Source organism: Chelonoidis abingdonii, chromosome 25 (genome assembly GCF_003597395.2).
Source record: "Chelonoidis abingdonii isolate Lonesome George chromosome 25, CheloAbing_2.0, whole genome shotgun sequence".
Lineage (NCBI taxonomy): Eukaryota > Metazoa > Chordata > Testudines > Testudinidae > Chelonoidis > Chelonoidis abingdonii.
In genome coordinates, this window is record NC_133793.1 from 3,183,671 (window position 1) to 3,201,544 (window position 17,874).

At 49.5% G+C, this 17,874-nt stretch overlaps 1 protein-coding gene across 2 annotated transcripts in view; it reads left to right on the top strand.

Annotated features, from left to right (window-relative positions):
- The window catches only part of COL8A2 (collagen type VIII alpha 2 chain), a 137,859-nt gene that overhangs the window by 94,492 nt on the left and 25,493 nt on the right, over positions 1–17,874 (top strand). The window contains exon 1 of one of the 2 annotated variants that reach the window (XM_032766749.2): positions 1,247–1,420. The exons of the other annotated variant lie outside the window; for it this stretch is intronic. The gene's annotated coding sequence lies outside the window, so the exon portion shown is untranslated. Of the gene's footprint in view, positions 1–1,246; positions 1,421–17,874 lie in introns of those variants that run through there. 2 annotated transcript variants of the gene reach the window in all.

The window sequence follows — 17,874 nt, forward strand, 5'->3', positions numbered from 1 at the left end:
AGCATAGGGTAAGTAATCCTGCCTGGTGCTTGCAGAGCCAGCCCTGCTCTGCCCCATGCACACTCATTCCCATGGCACGCACACCTCCCAGGCAAAGTCACCCGGGCTCGTCCTCCGCTGCCTCCCCTGCTGTTGAACTCGGCTAGAAAAGCCACTCATGACTCCGGCAGCTGTTTCTGCTTTTGAGTCTAATGGGAACTTTATGGACTGAGATTTCTCGTGATTTATTTATTTATTCTCCCACCAATGGTAAACAGCAGCACAGATGAGATCCAGCACTTGCCATTCACACAGCACGACCCTAGCATTCGGCTGTGGGCGGCGTGCCAAGACCTGGAGTCTAACAGAAGAGATGCTGAGGTTTGCTGAATCATTGCACTCTGCAGGGGCCATGGCGTGGTCCTCGGGGAGCTGGAGCAGAGAATGAGCATGATTAGGAAGGATTCCTGTTGGGTTTTTCCACCTCCTAGCTATGGTCACCTTGACAGAGCATTAGAATCGAGAGGGATCACTGAAAGAAAGAGCAATGAGCTGGAAGAACCTGTAGTTTGTCTCAAGGCTTGTGAATCCCTTATTCACCCTGGTGAGCAGTTCTTTACGCTGGGCAAAGAGCTGCTCGGGAGGGTTTGCAATCCGGCCCTTTGACGTTTTATTTTGAGGGGATCCTGGCCAGAAGGCACCTTTGGAGTTGTTTTTTTTCAACTATGACCTGTATCTAAAAAAAATGAACCAAACCCAGAGCGTGCACCCAAGTAGCAAATGTCCCACTAGACAGAACAATTGACTCAGCCAAGGCAGTGTGTACACAGCAGCAGAAGTGGGGAAATAATACTGAGTTGTCATCAGAAGAGCTCAAAGCACTTCACGGAGATCAGCATCATTATCCCCATTTTACAGATGGGGAAAATGAGGCACAGAGTAGGGCAGTGACTTGCCCAGTGTTACCCAGCAGGCCAGTAGCAGAGCCAGGAACAGAAGCCAGGTTTCTTGTGTCCCCATCCAATGTTCTAGCTACTGGGCTATACTGTCAGGCAAGGCTTTCCAAGAAGGAGAAAATCCCCATGCATGAGCTGTACCTGCTTCTGTTCCCACTCCGGACAGGTGTGAAGCTCAAGTTGGATTCAGCAGCAAAACCTTGTGTGAAGGCACCACTTTGGGGTGAAAGGCTTTTTTAAGATGAAATCTAAGTTCAGGCAACCTCTCGCCCTTCCCCAGCCCCAACCAGAACCCTTCCAAACTGCTTAAACCAAGCACTTTGTCCCAGAGCAGAGCATGCCAGTGTTTAGAGAAAACATGCAAGTGAGTCGACGTCACTGCTTGGCAAAGGACAATAAAAGTATTCAGTGTGCGATGAAGTCCTGCTACGGCGAGTAGCGGGGAAAGACTGGACTCAAGAGACAGCAGCTCCGGGATACCGTCGGTGAGTGAAAGACAAACCCAGCTTCTCGGTACTTCTCATTCCAACATGGGGCAAGAGAGGAAAGGCTTGCACCTTCTTTTCCAACAAAAGCTCCATTCCAGGCAGGTTTTTTCCCTCCGTCCCCCATCTAGTATTCTGGAAAATTGACTCAGCTACAAGCTTAGACTCCCTTAAAGCTCAGTGAGTGAGCGTGTATTTAACCCTTATTATGGGTAGCAGGCTAAGGGCAAGATTGTGCAAAAACTTTGAATGGCTTGTATTGTGTCGTGATGCACTGCCCTTCTGGCTACATTGGCAGCTGAACTGGCGGAGAGGAATGTTTGCTTTTATTGGTAGGAAACCAGTGGCAAAAAAATATTGTCAGGCAATGGAATTTCAATGGAGCGATTAAGGTGGCTCTGAGATCTCGAGCAACTTATGCGAGAGGCTTTCTAGAATAAATAACAGGATGTGCTGTCTAACCTTTCATTGAATCTCCCAAATGTGCAGCAGGCTCGGAATTCAGGGGGTTGTCGAAAGTTAGCCGGAGTCTGATTTCTTAATTCACAGTCAGTGGTGGTTTTAATTTTGAAAGGAGGATAAAAATCAGCATATAAGAGGCACCTGGTAGCATCGAGAGGGAAAGAAGCTAACTGCCTTTTTCCAAATAAAAGCTTTACTTTCCTGCACTGCCGGAGCTTTCATTGTCTGTCACTCCCTGCCTTGACTGTTACCTCTTCTGGGTTTCTTCTCCCATATAAATATGGGTTGGATGTCCAGCTATTAATGAGAAATGTGGCTTGACCACGTATGATATTTTCCCCCTGTTGTGCCAAGGCCAGGTAGGATCAATAGTAAAACTTTGCTCCTCTTTACTGTCTTGTTTTTTATTGTGTGCGGATGAAACGCATTATCTCCATTTTAAACAAATCCATCAGCACAGTCAAACTCGCCCCGCCTGAATGAGTTGTGGCAGGGACTCCTGACAAGTTCAGTTCCATTCGGCATCCCGTGTTATTTATCCCTGCCTGGGGATCTGCGTTGTTTTTCTTCAAGGTCTGGGCTGTGATACTTTACAACTCTTGGACAAGGAAGCTTGTGTTACAACCTTGTAAATTCATATTGGCTTCAATCTCTTGCTCTCTTAAATCTCCACTTACAGGATCATTGTCCCTGGCACTGGGGGCTACCTAGGAAGCCAGGAACTTTGACCTTTGTTATTTTTCTAAGTCTTAGTTCTCAGCAACCTTCCTCACTCGTAGCTGGCATTTTAGCTCATTGTTTTGTTATACCGCTGGGAATCTGTGAAATTCTGACCAGCCAACAAGTTTCCAGTTTTATACTCTTCACAGACTATTTATTGGGACAGAGGCAATTTGGGATGGGGAGGGAAGGGGAGGAAAAGAGATGGGAGCTAATTTATTTTAACCAGAAATAATTAGCGAGTGAGAACTTGCCTGGCCTAATTCAGAACCAAAAAAACCAGCAGTTTCTGGATAAAACTTGGAACCGTTGGATGTCAGGTCTGAGGGGTGAAACGTGAGTCTTTTGAGTTTCTAGTCCCCTGGCGGTTCCAGAAAGCAGGGCCAGAACGACTTGCAAACAAGGATCTTTGTTTCCACTATCCTTTAGTTAGAAATACACAGGGTGCAAGTTGTGGTGAGGAGTGAATTTCCTTTGACGTAGGGGGAAGGGGGCAGGATTGTTTTACAAAACTCAAACTTCTTTTGCAAAACCTGACGCTCAATAAACAATTCTTTGGGTTTTGTCCCAAACATCAGGGGGCTCTCACAGGCCCAGGTCAAAACTCTCTCCAGGGGCAGAGGTTCAGAGGAGGCTGAGAGTTGTGCATCCAGCTAATTCCTGTTAAATTTAGGCATAGAACTGCTTCAAAAATCCCAGACTCAGACAGCAATGCAACAAGGGGCTAGTGGCTATAATGCAAGCACAGACGTGGGTCTGTAGGGTCCCACAGAAGGGACTGATGCCTATGCCTCGGCCCAGATTCTGTAGTGCTTACTCACATGAGTAAGGGTTGCAAGATAAGGCCCATAAAGACCCTTATTTTCTCCTGTCTGGACCTAATAAAAAGTCCCTATTCCCTGTGCCTTTCCTTGGGCAAAAAGAATGGGGAGAATGGGTCCAGGCAGGTGTCCACCAGGACTGGATTTGGCCTCATGGACTCGAAGGGGCTATAAAATGCAGCAGGGGCGTTTGTCATGTGTGAGCAATGGCTTGTTTCTCACACCCCATTTAAGCAGATTTATTTTAGACCCAGGACGTGATCTGCAGTTGCCAAGGTTCGTGGTCTGAGAAGCGGTTTGTGGCGCTTTCTCCCTCCCTGAGGTTTTATAAACATCAGTGGGTCTGAGTGTGGGTGTCTCAGGGGCTAAGCACTTAGCCAGCCTGACATCTGATCGTGAGCCAGCTACATTTGTAAAAGTAGCTTTGATGCACATACTCTGCTGGCACCGCTTCCCCAGAAAGCCAGCCCTTGCCCGGCACGGCCTGGTGCACGCAGGAGTGGAAACTGGCCTGTAATGGTATTGCTCAGAGCCAACTTACGGTATGTCTCCTGCTGCTGTATGCTGTGTCTGAAGGCGAAGGGGGAAAGGAAACCCACCCTTCCTCCTACTCTCAGGATTGCAGATTGCTAGCGTGTGGGGGAATGCGGCCTATAGGTAGGAGACCGGAAGGCTGGTGCAGTGGTTTGGGGGCTAGCTGAAGATCTGGGTTCATGTCTCAGCTCTGCCACAGACTTTCTGAGTGACCGTGGACTATTCACTTAGAGCAGGGGCAGGCAAACTTTTTGGCCTGAGGGCCACATCAGGTTTCGGAAATTGTATGGAGGGCCGGTTAGGGGAGGGGGTCATGGCCCAGCCCCCACCCCCTATCCACTCGCCGCTTCCCTGAGACTCCTCCCCCATCCAACACCTCCCCCCTGTTCCCTGACTGCCCCTGGAACCCCTGCCCCTGACTGCTCCCCTATTCCCTGCCCTCTGACGCTCTGACCCCCAGCCACACCCCCACCCCCTGACCACCATCCCAAACTCCCCTGCCCCCTTACCGCGCTGCCTGGAGCACTGGTGGCTGGCAGCGCTACAGCCGCGCCACCTGGCTGGAGCTGGGCCACTCCGCCACCACCGCGCGGCACAGAGAGTGGGTCAGGCTGGCTCTGCAGCTGCACTGCCCCAGGAGCTCGCAGCCCCCGCTGCCCAGAGCATTGCGCTGGTGACGGAGCAAGCTGAGGTTGTGGGGGAAGGGGAACATCAGGGGAGGGGCTGGGGGTAGCCTCCTGGGCCAGGAGCTCAGGGGCCGGGCAGGAGGGTCCCACAGGCCGGATGTGGCCGCGGGCCGTAGTTTGCCCACCTCTGACTTAGATTCTTACGCCTCAGTTCCTCATCTGCAATATGGGGCTGATAGCACTGCGCTGCCCCAGGAGGCACGTTGCAAGTGGGATCTCTGACATGTCCTCAGAGGAACATGGCTGTTTGTGTCCCAGATCCAACTACTACGGTGTATGATGATGCTTCCATTCACGAACCATTCCCAGGGGCTGTTGCCCGCTCCAGGGGGCAGAGTAAAGGTTGTGTTTGTGGGTGACTCATGTACCATAATTTGTTTTCAGGGGGGTTGAGTGTAGCTGAACTCAACATTTGAGGCAGCACTAGCCAACCTTAGCTCTGCATTCACAACGTTTTGGGGCAGTTAAGAAGAGCTAGAATAGAAAGGTTGCACCATCGCTGGTTTACATGTTACCAGAAATCCAAGGAGACGTCCCCTTCGCCAGAATAGATGCTGAGAAATGCTCTCTCTTTATTCCAAAAGGGGCCTCTATCTAAACTTAAGCTAGGGCTGTACATCTCCTGGCCTGCTCGGTATGTGTTTTCCATCCCTTGCACCCACTGCCGTGAATTAACGTAACTGCAAATCCCAACTGAGGGCCAAACAGGACCTGCCTGTACTAGGCTAGTGTCCGAATCGCCATGCATTGCACCTAGGCTGGGATGGACTCGCCCCTGGAGCTGGCAATGCGGTTCCTGTGTCTTACAGCCCATGCTGTCTTGCGAGTGCAGATTAGGTCACATCTTACAGAGCGGTTTAAAGAGACAGACTCTTCTTCCTATTTGTTTAAACAAGCCTCTGTCACGGGCAGAGAAGGCCGCCTTGATTTGATTACTTCTCTGTCTTCGGGGTTTAGAAGAGGAACGCTTGTTTTTATGAAACATTATTTTACGGGAATTTGTTTAAAAGGGGGGAAAATCCCATTTTAAGGGATTGCAGCTGTAAAAATAGTTTCTGCTCTATAAAAGAAAGAGAACAAAGCCCTGAGTCAGCTAGTTATTTGTTATCCTTACCTGGCACGACCCGTGCACCTCTGCCTCTAGCGTCGTCCATGTCTTTCCTCTTCCCCCTCCCTCTCCATTTGTCTCTTATTTTCACAGTCCGCTTTACTCACATGCATTTCTTTGGGTTTGTTTGTTGGAACGCTTCTGAGTTTGTGACCAGCCGCTCTAAAATCTGGGGCCAGGGATTATTTTTCAAGGCCTTGTAAATTGCAGGGACACACAGAAGCCACATTTTCACTAAAGTCTAGGGCTACATTTAAGAGCTTAGCTCCCATTTAGGCACCAAGAAAGAGCCAGATTTTCCTATCACCCTGTGTTCTGAGCGCTTCTGACAATCCAGCCACTTATTTTGATGCCTAAATAGAAGCTGGGCCCATCTGGAAATTCCAGACGTAGCTTAATTTTGTTATTCCCTTGAGCATCACTATCAATTGCAGGGCTTCCCTTTCCCTTCTCCGTCTCCAAGGCTATGTCCTCATTATAGCTTACAGCTGTGATTTTGTAACCAGCCAGAGGCACGGCCATTTGGTTCCTTATAAGTAACACCATCCAGTTTGCCTCCACACTGCAGCTTTTCTACAGTCTCAGCTGCATTTGTGCATCTGCCTGTGTAAATACAACTGTGCTCAGAGCTCACCACTGCACCAGTGAGCATTATGGATGTGAAACTTGGTTCCGCTGCACTGGAGCTAATCAGGGTTTATAGCAGTTCCCTCGTCCTGCACTAGTGTCAGTATCAGGGCAGCTACACCATGGCTGGGATCCCTGCTGTGAGTAAAGCCACCTGAGCAGGGCACAGCTACCTTTTCCAAGCACCGTGGTTGTGGTTTTGTGTGATTGGGGATCATGGAGATGATGCATTAATATCACTGGCTAGAACAAGGCATGTTGTGGACTAGTGCTGTGCAAACTTCCCCCCCACAGCTCTGCCCGTGACCCTCAATGTTTGATCTGCAGTCCTGGCCCTGCCCAGCGCTGCCTTCGATCCCAGCTTGCAGTCTGCCCATTATTCCAGTTGTGGGATCCCCACACCCAGCTCTACCAATGCTCTTCAAGCCTGACTTGCAGCCCGCTGCTCTAGTGCAGCCCTCGCGCTCTCCAAGCTGTCCGTAACGCACATTGGTGCAGCGGTGAGTTCTGAGCACAGTTGCGTTTACACAGGCAGATGTGCCCAGGCCACAGAACATAGATCTCAACCTGGACTCTCCTGTTCAGGCGGTTTGGGAGTTGGGATTTTAGTTTGTCCCCTTCGAGTGACATGCTGGCTGCTAAATTTGGAACTAGGTTCAAATTCCAACCCTCCCGCCCTTCTGAATGGTTAGGGGACATTCACCTCAGGGACCTATTATTAATGTCAGCCCAGATCCCCAGAGCTGCAGTAACCCTCAGAAACCCCCAATGTGCTTTGATTCATGTGCAATGCAGAGCATAGACAGGCAGCAGCAACTGGGCGAGGGCGTGGTCCCTGAAGCTGCGTACACACCGAATTAAAATTGCTCTGTAACCACTTTGGCTGTCTCCTTAAGGCAGAGTGGCTAAGCAAGAGAATTAGACCAAAGCCACCTGATCTCTGACTGCATGCTGGGCTTCAAGGGTTAATTGCTACACTCTTCTGATTAGTTGTAAATTGAGCCTAGTGTACCTGGTGCAGTGGTTTATGAGCAGCCGCTGGAGCCTAATTAGTGGTGGCCTTGCTGACTGCTGGGAATAACAGCAGCTGGTTAGCTCACTGTTAAGTGGTGTTACCTGGCTGCTTTTCCTCTGGCACATGTCCCCAGTCGGGATCCTTGTGAGTGCAAGTGGAACCCACTGCACTGGGCCATAACACAAAGAAAGGGCTGCTGGACTTTGATAATGTGCATGTAAAACCTCCCTTTTGGATGGTTTCACCTACACCGACACTGGTGAAATTGCACCAGTGCACAACTCTCGTGCAGACACTTTGCCGCATGATTTGTGCTGTTGCACCAGTAGAGTGCACATGACTGTAATCCTGCTGAGGACAAGGCCTGGGTTTCTAGGATGTACCAGGACATTTTCCAAAAGTAGTGGCTGACCCCTGGAGTCCATGTGGGAGCAGAGCTCACATCAGCGGGAGATGCCCATGTGACATGGGGTTAGTATTAATGGGCAGTAGCAACCTGGCGTTCTGATCCTATGGGGTGAAACAGGCAGGTATTCCAGCAGCAGGAGCCGGATTCAATTCATTAGGCGAGCAGCAGCATTTCCTAGCATTTCCAGGGAGAACCTGGTACTGTTACAGCATAAACCTACCCTGTCTGCAGCCCATACTGGGTGTCCTAAGGGCAGCAAACTAGCCCCTTCTGGCTGTTCTGTATCATGGCAGCACTTGTGTCTCACTCAGGGTCTTTACAGAGGCTAGGAGAACAAGGCCCTGGGTGCCTCTGTGCGCTGCTATAACGCACACAGTCATGATGTTGCCCTTAATAACCCAGCTCCACTTAATACCTGCAGATGGAAGCCATCATCCATAAGAACAGCCAGGCTGGGTCAGACCAAAGATCCTTCTAGCCCAATATCCTGTCTTCTGACTGGGGTCAGTTCCAGATGCTTCAGAGGGAATGACCAGAACAGGGCAATTTTGAGTGATCCATCCCCTGTCATCCACTCCCAGGTTCCGGCCACCACAGGATCAGGGACACCCAGAGCCTGAGGTTGCGTCCCTGACCATCCTGGCTAATAGCCATTGATGGACCCATCCTTCCGCTCCATGAATTAATCTAATTCTTTTTTTAACCCAGGTAGACTTCTGGCCTTCACAACATCTCCTGGCAATGAGTGCGTTTTGTGAAGTACTTGTTTGTTTTGGTTTTGTTTGCTTGTTTGTTGAAACTTGCCTATTAATTGTATTGGGTGACCCCTGGTTCTGGGGTAAATAACACTTCACTCTTCCCCCCCGCCCCATTCATGATTTTATAGACCTTTTTCACCCCGTTACTAACCAGTTCTTGTTCAGTTGATTTGTGCAGGGTTAATGTGGCACTAGGTGTACAACCATTATCATTTGCACATAGCACTCCAAGGCCATCTCTGTTACTAGCTGAAGGCAATAAGGGCCAGTGAGTATTTCTGCATGTTCTTGACATGTGCATCTCAAGGGCTGGGGTGACACGGGTGATGCATGTATAACGGGATGCCCTACAAGGGTCGACAGTAGCAGGGATTGGATCTGGGACCTTTGCATCTAAAACCAGCCATTGCCTGGGCTAAAAGCCAGTAGCAGACTCATAAACCTCAATATAGCCCAGCCCCTTGAGGGAGACAGGAGAGCACGACACTGTGTAAGTGTGGGTTACACAGGCATCTATATGAACAGGCACACCTGGAGTGGCAGGTGTGCAATGGAGGATTTGCATGTATAAAAATGAATGCATGCTCTGCACAATCTGGCTTGAAAAGCATCTCGTATGTACGTCGCTGCAGGGGCAAGGGGTATGAATCATACAGGGTATTTAATAGTGACCCACTCTCATTAAAGGAAACCAGAATGAATGCAGTATGTGAAAGGCTGCAGCAGCTCATTGGTGCAGCACATTATGCAGCTCACTGATCAGCTTCCATCACGCAGAGGGAGCCAGGGGAAATGCCTCGTAACAGCGTTGCTGCTGCGTTGTCATATGGAGAACAGCTCTCCCTGTCCCCCTTTCTGGGATGATCACTGGAACGCTACCTGTGGCATCGGTATGTTGTGGCCTTTGGTTGAGCGAGGCAGCTTCCAGCAGTGAGGAGCCTGGGACTGGAGGGGAACGTGTTATGGTCCAGGCAGTTGGTGACAGAATGCCATAAATAAAATAACCCGGCAGCTGCCACTGCCTACTTTCCTGTCGTTGTCCTCCTGAGTTGAAACACATGTGGGTATTTATCAGTTTCACAAATGAATCCCTGGGAGTAGGGGCTGATGTCAGGGCGTGGGGCGTGGGGAGAGGAAGCTCCTGGCTGCCCAGGAATGTGGGTTTGGATGACATCTGACTTATTCACTTTTCCAGTAGCAGGAACCAAGCCCTCTGTGTTCTGATGGGGGGTGGGGAGGGATGGAACTAAAAAATCAGGAGAGGGGGCTAATAGATCTTTGTATAAATCACTGCAATTGATGTTATGTTGCCCTTTGAAAAAACCGCTCTCCTCCATTCCCTAAAACACCCCTACATTGACCCTGTCATGATGTTTAGCCATTAAGTCAGACTGGCTTTAAAATGCCTTTGTCTGACAGCAGGTGCCCTAGAAGCACTAAATACTGTGAGCAGAGCTCTCAGCCGATGTAGACCAGGATCGCGCCATTGAGTTCAGCAGAGCTGAGAAACTGGCCCTGTATCATCATCATCGTCACCCTGAGCCGTTAATTTTTATATTGCAGTCGCACCTAGAAGCCAGCCAGGACGGAAACCCCACTCCACTGGAAGCTGCTCAAATCTGTCTGAACGGAAGCTCCTGCCACCCGGAATCTCTCTGCTTCTTATTTGTCTGCTAGTGCCGATAAGTTGTTAGTTTTTTGTAAGTAGTTGGCTGGAGGCTGTTCATGCCTGTTTTCTGCACAGCTGATTCAGGCCTTCAGCCAGCTGAGCCTGGGCAATTGACCAACCAACTGTATTGTGATGCACAAAGAGCTGGGCAGCCAATGAGCAGCCATGTTGGCTCATGGTGCTTCATTTAGAAAACACACCGGCTTGACGGACAGTAACGGTGTGTCTGGACAGAGCTGTCAGGTTCACCAGTCTCTGAGGACAGGTTTATTCACACTGGAGAGCAAATGGCTGCCAGGATGCTAGCTTACCCATCCAGTGCACTCGCTGCCCTTGGTAATGGGTTAAAATACAGTGAAGGATGAACGAATTAAAGAGTTTTAAGAGCTACACAGACAGTAACCTGCTGTGCGGTCATTCTTATGTAATGTTCACATTGCAGGTGTGGCTAAAGTCCCCCTCCAAGATTGGGCCCCGATGTGCTAGGTGCTGCTCACACATACAGGAAGGGTTGGCCTACAGGCAGAGTTGCACAGTTCGACTAATGGTGCAATTTGAATCCAATGTAGTGCAAAAGGCTGCGTGGACATTCTTATTTCGGTTTAAACCAGGCCCGTTTGCTTTCCTGTCATTCAGTTGGGAATCGGTTTAACCTCACCTGAAACAACCCACTCTTAAACTGAACTAAGTGTGTCTACATGGGGGCTTGTACCTGTTTGACTAACTTGGTTTAAAACTGATTTAAGATTAAACAGGTGCAAATTTCTCATGCAGCTGAAGACCAAGTCAGCAAGGTTTGTCACAGAGCTGGGGATAGAACCTAGGCGTCCTGGTGCCTGGGGTCTTGCCCTAAATACTAGGCTCACTGCCTAATAACCTACAGCAACGTTTCGGTCAGCCGCTGCTAGAAAACATCCCCTTTCTCATCAGGATGAGCTCTGCAGCATCGTACACCAAACAGGGGTGAGATTATGCCCAGTAAATGGCAGAAGCATCCCCATTTCAGCTACTGTCTTTCAGATCTCAGAACTAGCCAGTGACCTCAGCCCTGTCAATCATGCCTGTAATAGACTCATAACCGTAGCTTCAGGGTGTGTTTCGGCCCCACTGTGGCAGCCAGAGCTCTTAGGGTGGAAATTTTGCCCGCAGGGAAGATTGGACAAGTCTGGAAGGCTCACGTCTTTCCCTTTCAAGCCCACTTACCCCTCCTACTTAAGGGAATAAAAACGTATGGCAGGAGGGTTTACAGGATCTATTTAAAATGCATCTGTTTCCAATACTCAGTGCAAAAACCAAAACAAAACAAAACGTCCCCAAGAAAGGAATCTCGGAGCAGCGAGCTTGGTTTCAGATACGGCTGTCATCGGAAATGTGCAACGTCCTTCAAGCCTCTGAGCTGACAGCCATTCACCACAATCCAGCCAAAGAGATCTATTTTCAAGCAGCTGTTTTGTTTTGCTTTTGATGCAGGTTTGGCAAAGCCCACGGTCTGCTTTATCCTCCTGGCTTCTGCAAGGGGGTCTCCTGAAAGAGAGGAACTAAACTCCCTTCCCCCCTGAAGTGGCGCTAATGATGCGCTCTGCCTTGTGTTCGAGAGCTCTCACGCTGCAGGAACGTGAAACACATGGTCCTGGCAAACTCAATTGTACCCATTGCCTTTGGCACCAAACCTCCCCCCGTGATGCCTCCCCAGTGCAGCAGCAAGTGAAAGGCCAGGCAGCTATGAAGGTCTTTTTTGGAAAACACTTTGAGTTGGAGCTTTCCCAGGGTGTTTTAATGCACAGAGAGGAATGGGGGTTAGCCCAGAGAGGAAATTGAGATTTAAAAGGTCCAGACTCTGGCTTGCAGGCACCAGGCTGCCCCTTGGCATCTACCAACAGGTTAGATTCTGACTAAGCAAGATCATGAGGTGATAGTGAGCAGTTCATAGAGGTGTGTAAATCTGAACACTGGGAAAGGTGAATCCTAGGGAATGACAAGCTGCCATAGCATGGTGCATGCTGCCAGGCACCTGTGTTAACTCTGGAGGAGCTCTGCAGTGATCATGGGAAGTACAGGAGGTGGATCTGTGCATGTCTAAAAATGGACATCTGCCCCTTGCTCAGCAAAGGTCTGACGGTGCTGGTCAGCAGTAAAGGAATTGGTGTAGCTGTGATGTCTGACTGGAGAGCGTGCTGGGAAAGGTTTACTTCCCCACAAAGCTGGGGGCTATTCACCCGCCCAACAGAGAACCCCTCCTGGGGATCGTCCTGAACCCCTCACAGTTGAGAAGTGTGGGCGTGTTCCCCGTTGTGACCCTGCCTGCCCAGCGAAGTGGGGGAGGATCGTGGCCCGGCTGAGCAGGGGGGGTGATGGGCTGGGGCATTCATCCAAGCTCCTCTCAGCTCATCATGGAGAAAAGAGCTACAGACTGACTAAAGACCAGCCGCTAATCTCTGGCCACTAAATCCTGCTCCCCTGAAATCAGCCTGGGTTTTGTCATTGACTTCCCTGGGAGCAGGGGGCCCCCCAGCCTTGCAGTGTATGTAGGATACCTATGAGGGCTGCCCTCCAACAAACCTAGCCTGGGTCACACCTATATACCCTGAGGGAATGTGTCTGACAGAGTCAACTCAGTCACCAGCTGCTTTGCTAGAAAGGGCAGTGGGGGAGGTAACGGTAAGTAGGAGTCTGCAGGGTCTGGCCTGGGTCAGATTGTAAATTGCCCAGGGCAGGGACCTCACATTTAATCTCTCTGCACAGCACCTTGAAATAATCAGTAAAAAACTCTTGCAAGCCAGTCGATCCAGAGACACAGAGGTGTAGCTGTTCTCCCCAGAAAGGGCTCTCAAAAGCAGGACTGATTTAGGGAGTATTTTATGTAACTTTGCCTTTTCTTGCTCTTTATGCACTGCACAAAGCCACATGCAAGGACTGACACAGCCTCGGAACATTTGCAACAATCTCTGAGCGTGTCTCCTCCTGCATGCACCACACCACCGGTTGTATTAAACCTGAGCCTGTGAGTATTTAGCCTCTTGTTATTACCAAAGGGATGTTCCCTGGCTTGACAGGTTACTCCAAACTGAAGGCTGCTTATGTGAAGACAGCCAGAGAATGGGTGTTTGCCAGGAGCTAGAGATTAGACCCTGGACTGACCAGAAGAGCATCTGCAGTTCAGGATATTGGTGTTAGTCGTAACACCGGCCTCTGCAAAGAACAGTGAGTGATTCCCTGGCACCTAGACAGAGCTCCCCAGCCACAGATCTCCATGTCCTGGCCAAGGGAGGGTCAGGATCATTAGTGCTATTTCACAGGCAGGGCAAAGTGAGGAACAGAGTGGAGAAGTGACTTCCCCGGGAGCTGAAGGTGGGTGGCAGAACTGGCTGAGACTAGAAGCTGCTGCACAGCACAAATTCTCTTCTGGGTAATGGCTAGGGGCAGGGGAACAAAGTGGGGACTCAATAGGTGGGTGTGAATGGGGATTTTATATGGGGGCGTATGCCAGGCGTGACTGGACTCGGCCTGCAGCATCCTGAATGCAGTTTGCTGCTCCCTTCTCCCCATCGCTGAAAGACCAGCCCCAAATGGGTGATGTGAACTCGGCGAGCAAGTGATTCCTCATCATCCAGCCAGAAAGTAGGAAGCAAATCCCACGTCGGCTCCATACAGTTTGTCGGCTTTGGACGCTTAGCAGCTTACGTGGGGCAGATTCCCAGCTCCGAAAGCCAGGCTGAGCCTGGGCGCTCCGAAAGAGAGCAGAGCATATGGGAGCGCTGGAGCCTGAACCAGAAAGCTCATTCTTCTTGCCTGTTTTGTACGTGCAATAATGAGAGCTGTCAGCTTCAGAGTGTGTCTTGACTGCTCAGTCTCTTAGCTTTCAGGCTAGGGGTAACGTATGCACCCGCCCATTCCGCTAGCTGCTCTGTGCAAACCTGCACTGGGTGCCAGTCTAGGAAGCTGGTGGTAGAGATCTGTGTTTGTCTTAAGATAAAGTAGCAGGTCTGAGCCTTCTGCATTTTTAATTCCCTGTTCTATTTGGTACTGACCCACTGAAATGCAATAATCATCATAGCAGCTTCAGGCAGAGCCTTGTGTTTGTCTCTGGCATGGGTGCTTTTACTTTGGGTTTGTGCCCGCAGTTCAGCTCAAGGACTGCAGGGGAAAAATGCACATGACACCGGCCAAACCCCAGAACTCCTTGCAGCTGGGAGCTCATTACTGTGTTGATGTTCTCGTTTAAGCAAAAGATTTGGAGCTTTGGGAAGAATGTGGAGTCTAAAGCCAGGCAAGGCTGCGGTGCGTGGGGAGATGAGAAGCAGCCTCTGCTCCCCAAGGTGATACACAGGGGTCCAGACACAGCCTGTGATGCTTGCCATCTAGCTTGCTTGTGCCCTGTGGGAGTGGGCAAAGGACTGCAGGAGGCTGGAGAAGAGGCTCCTAGGCTCTAAGACTTGACTCACACCAGCTTCATGCTGATACAGCTCCACTGAGCTTGGCGGAGTGACTCTTCAGTACGGTTTGTTCTGAGGAGCATGGGGCTGGGCACTGTACAGGCGCGCTGGGAGAGACCGTCCCTGCCCTGGAGCATTCACTGGCTAAATAGACAGGCAGTGGGAGGGGGAATGGGCAGCAAGTTGAATACAGCCCAGGTTTCCTGTCTTCCTGGCCTGTGCCCCATCCACCCAATCACACAGCCTCCTCTAAACTTAGTCCTGAATCCGGCCCCGGTGTCATGAACAGCAAAACCAAAGGGATTTCCAACCTCTTCCCAAAGCCCATAGGGAGCAGCTAGACTCAGCTGGCCCTAAGGAAACATGCCTGCTCTGCTCTCTAGCACCTAAGTCATCACCTGTATGGTCACTCCTAGAGAGTCATGAAGATAGAAATGGAATTAAAGCAGCTAGTGCGAGGTCCCATCCAAGCCGCCTCCCAGAGGCCATAGCAGGAATCTTTCCTTCAACGTATTTTCTAGTGGCTGCTTCTTCAACATCCCAGCTACTGGACTTCAGCCCCCTTCCCTTGAGAGATTCCTCCACTGTCTTGGAGATCATGCATGTAAGAAGTTCTCCAGATGTTTGACCTATTTTTGATTTCATCCTGTCACTCTTAGTGGCATCTCATTTGACTGGGTTAAATATTCCCTCTCCCTCCCACCCTGGTGTGTATGCCTGCTAATTATATGTAGATGAGTTACCATGGTTCCAGCCCACTTAGCTACACATGTGTAGCTCTTTCAGTCTCTCTTCCTGGATCCTCTTGCCATTTTTGTTGTCCTTCTCTGAGCTCTCTATAGTTTGTCAGCATCTTTCTAGTAAGAAAGGTGCCCCAAACTAAATGCAAGGGCCCAGATTCCCCTGCATAGCTACACTGGCCTCAATGGAATTATGCTAATTTACACCGTGTGAGGATCTGGCCCCATATTTCAGGTGTGGTCACTACAGTACTGTAGACAGAGAGTGGCCCCGTGATGTGACACACTCACACATGCAACCTAAGATCTCTTCTGCTGCTAAGTTGTTTTGCAAGCTCATGAACAATTTGCTGTCCACAATTATGCCTGTTTTTTGGTGCCTTTTCATTGGCTGCACTGGGTCTGGAGTTCATCCAAGCAAGGGGGAATATTATCGTGGTGTTAACATTGGATTTGCAGGATTTTTTCTTTTGCAGCTATATCAGCTGGTTCTGGCAATAGTTATGACATCACGAAGTGACAATTGTGAGATCACACGGGAAAAAAAAAGCAGATAATCATAATGCATCATCCTTGAATCATGTGTCATCTCTAGCTCACAAGGGGCTTTGCATAGGAAGAGAAAAGTCGTTATTGGAGTTGGTCAGTAACAGTACAAATTTCAGCCAAAAATTGTGAAAATTTCTTGCAAAAAAATTTAGCATTTTTTGTTTTTGTTTTTGTTTTTTAACCAGCTTCTAGAGTGTTTGTCCAGTTTCAATAGTTTTCCTGGCTTTACAGATGGGGAAACTGAGGCATGGAAAGAGGAAATGACTCACCTACAGTCTGTTAAAGAGATTCCCAGACCTTTTACCCTGGTCACTGGTCCTCACTTCCCTTCACTGAACAACTCCATGAGAGAGAACCTATTTTCATATCAGTTGCATTGGTAATAAAAAAGGAGGGGGTGAAAGATGCTGAAAATCTATGATCTGCAAGCAGAGGTTTTCCTCATAGAATGTTTCCCATGGGACACCAGCGATGCTTTGAAGATCAGCCAGCTTCTGACCTCTCCTTTGAAGCTTCTAACCTCAGGGTTAGAGGCCACAAAATAATTTTCTCCTTTTGAGCCCAGCCATGGAGCTTTCCAGGAAATCTCTCTCCAGTGTTGTTTAATAGTTTCCTAGATTACAGCCTCGTGACATAGGTCATCTTGGTCATGCTGCCTCTGTTTGCACTTCGGCACTTCCATAGGAGTTCAAGAGACTGGAAATAACCCTGGAGATCTGCCTTTCTCCCTAGTTCTCCACTCAGAAGGGACATTTAGATCCCTGCTAGTTTTCCCTTTCATGGCTCTTTCCTTGGATGGTTGAGGGTGGAGAAGCCTATCTCACATTCTCTGGAAACCTTCTGTTAAGCACGTAGGATGTTTGTTACTGGCCTGCAAACGGAAGTCTGATTTCCCAGATCTAGTCTCTGACATTCATGGCTTATCTTTGGCCTGGTCTACGCTACAGAGTTAGGTTGATGCAGGGCAGCTTACATTGACCTAACCATGGAAGTGTCTACACTAGAATTTTGCTCCTGCCAACATAACTTGCCTGCTACGCTGACTTAATAACTCCACCTCCATGAAAGCCATAGAGTCAATGTCAAAGTAGTTACGTTGACGTGAAGTCAGTTGCTTACATCGACTGTTGCTACCTTTCAGATGCCATCCCACAATGCCACGCACTGACAGTACAGCCGACACAAGAAGCAAAGGGTAGACATGCACAAACGGCAGCTGTACGCCTACATAAGTTAGGTTGTCTTCATTTTGTAGCGAAGACCCGGCCTCCGTTTTTCATTTGCTTTCCTGGGAGGAAATCTTTGCTCACTCCCAGAAAGCAAGTTCAGACAGTCCCAGTGCTCAATTGATGTGTGCATTCTGTCTGCCTCTCCGTTTCTCTTTTAACCAAGGACACTGATTGGGCCTTAAGGAAGAGACTCTGTGAAACTGCTTGGGTCTAAGTACACTGATGCTAGGGAGACGCCTCAGCAGGGGTGTGCCTGCCAGGCTCTGAGCTGCTCAGATCTACCCACTGTTCTGGGGGCCATAGTCCTGGGCCAGTCTTACAAAACCTGAATTGCAAAGTTTGGTCACAGATTCCCATGGGGACTTGGGTCCAGTGATGTTTTTCAGGTCCAATTAGCGGCCTAGCCTCTGAGTTTAGCTTTTTCTGCCGCCTGGGAACAATACTATCTGCATCGCTAGGATTTTTCATAGGAAGATCCCGAAGATTAAACCTCACAGCCCCCAGCGAAGTAGGTCAGCCTCACTGGCCCAGGGGAAACAGGCACGGAGAAGTAAAGTGACTTACCCCAAGTCACTCAGTGAGTTAGTAGCAGGATCAAAAATAAAACCCAGGTCTCCTGCCTGCAAAGTTTGTCCATTAAGCACTAGACCCCGCTAGCTGCTAACAAAGCAGTGCATCTGACTGAGGCATTAAC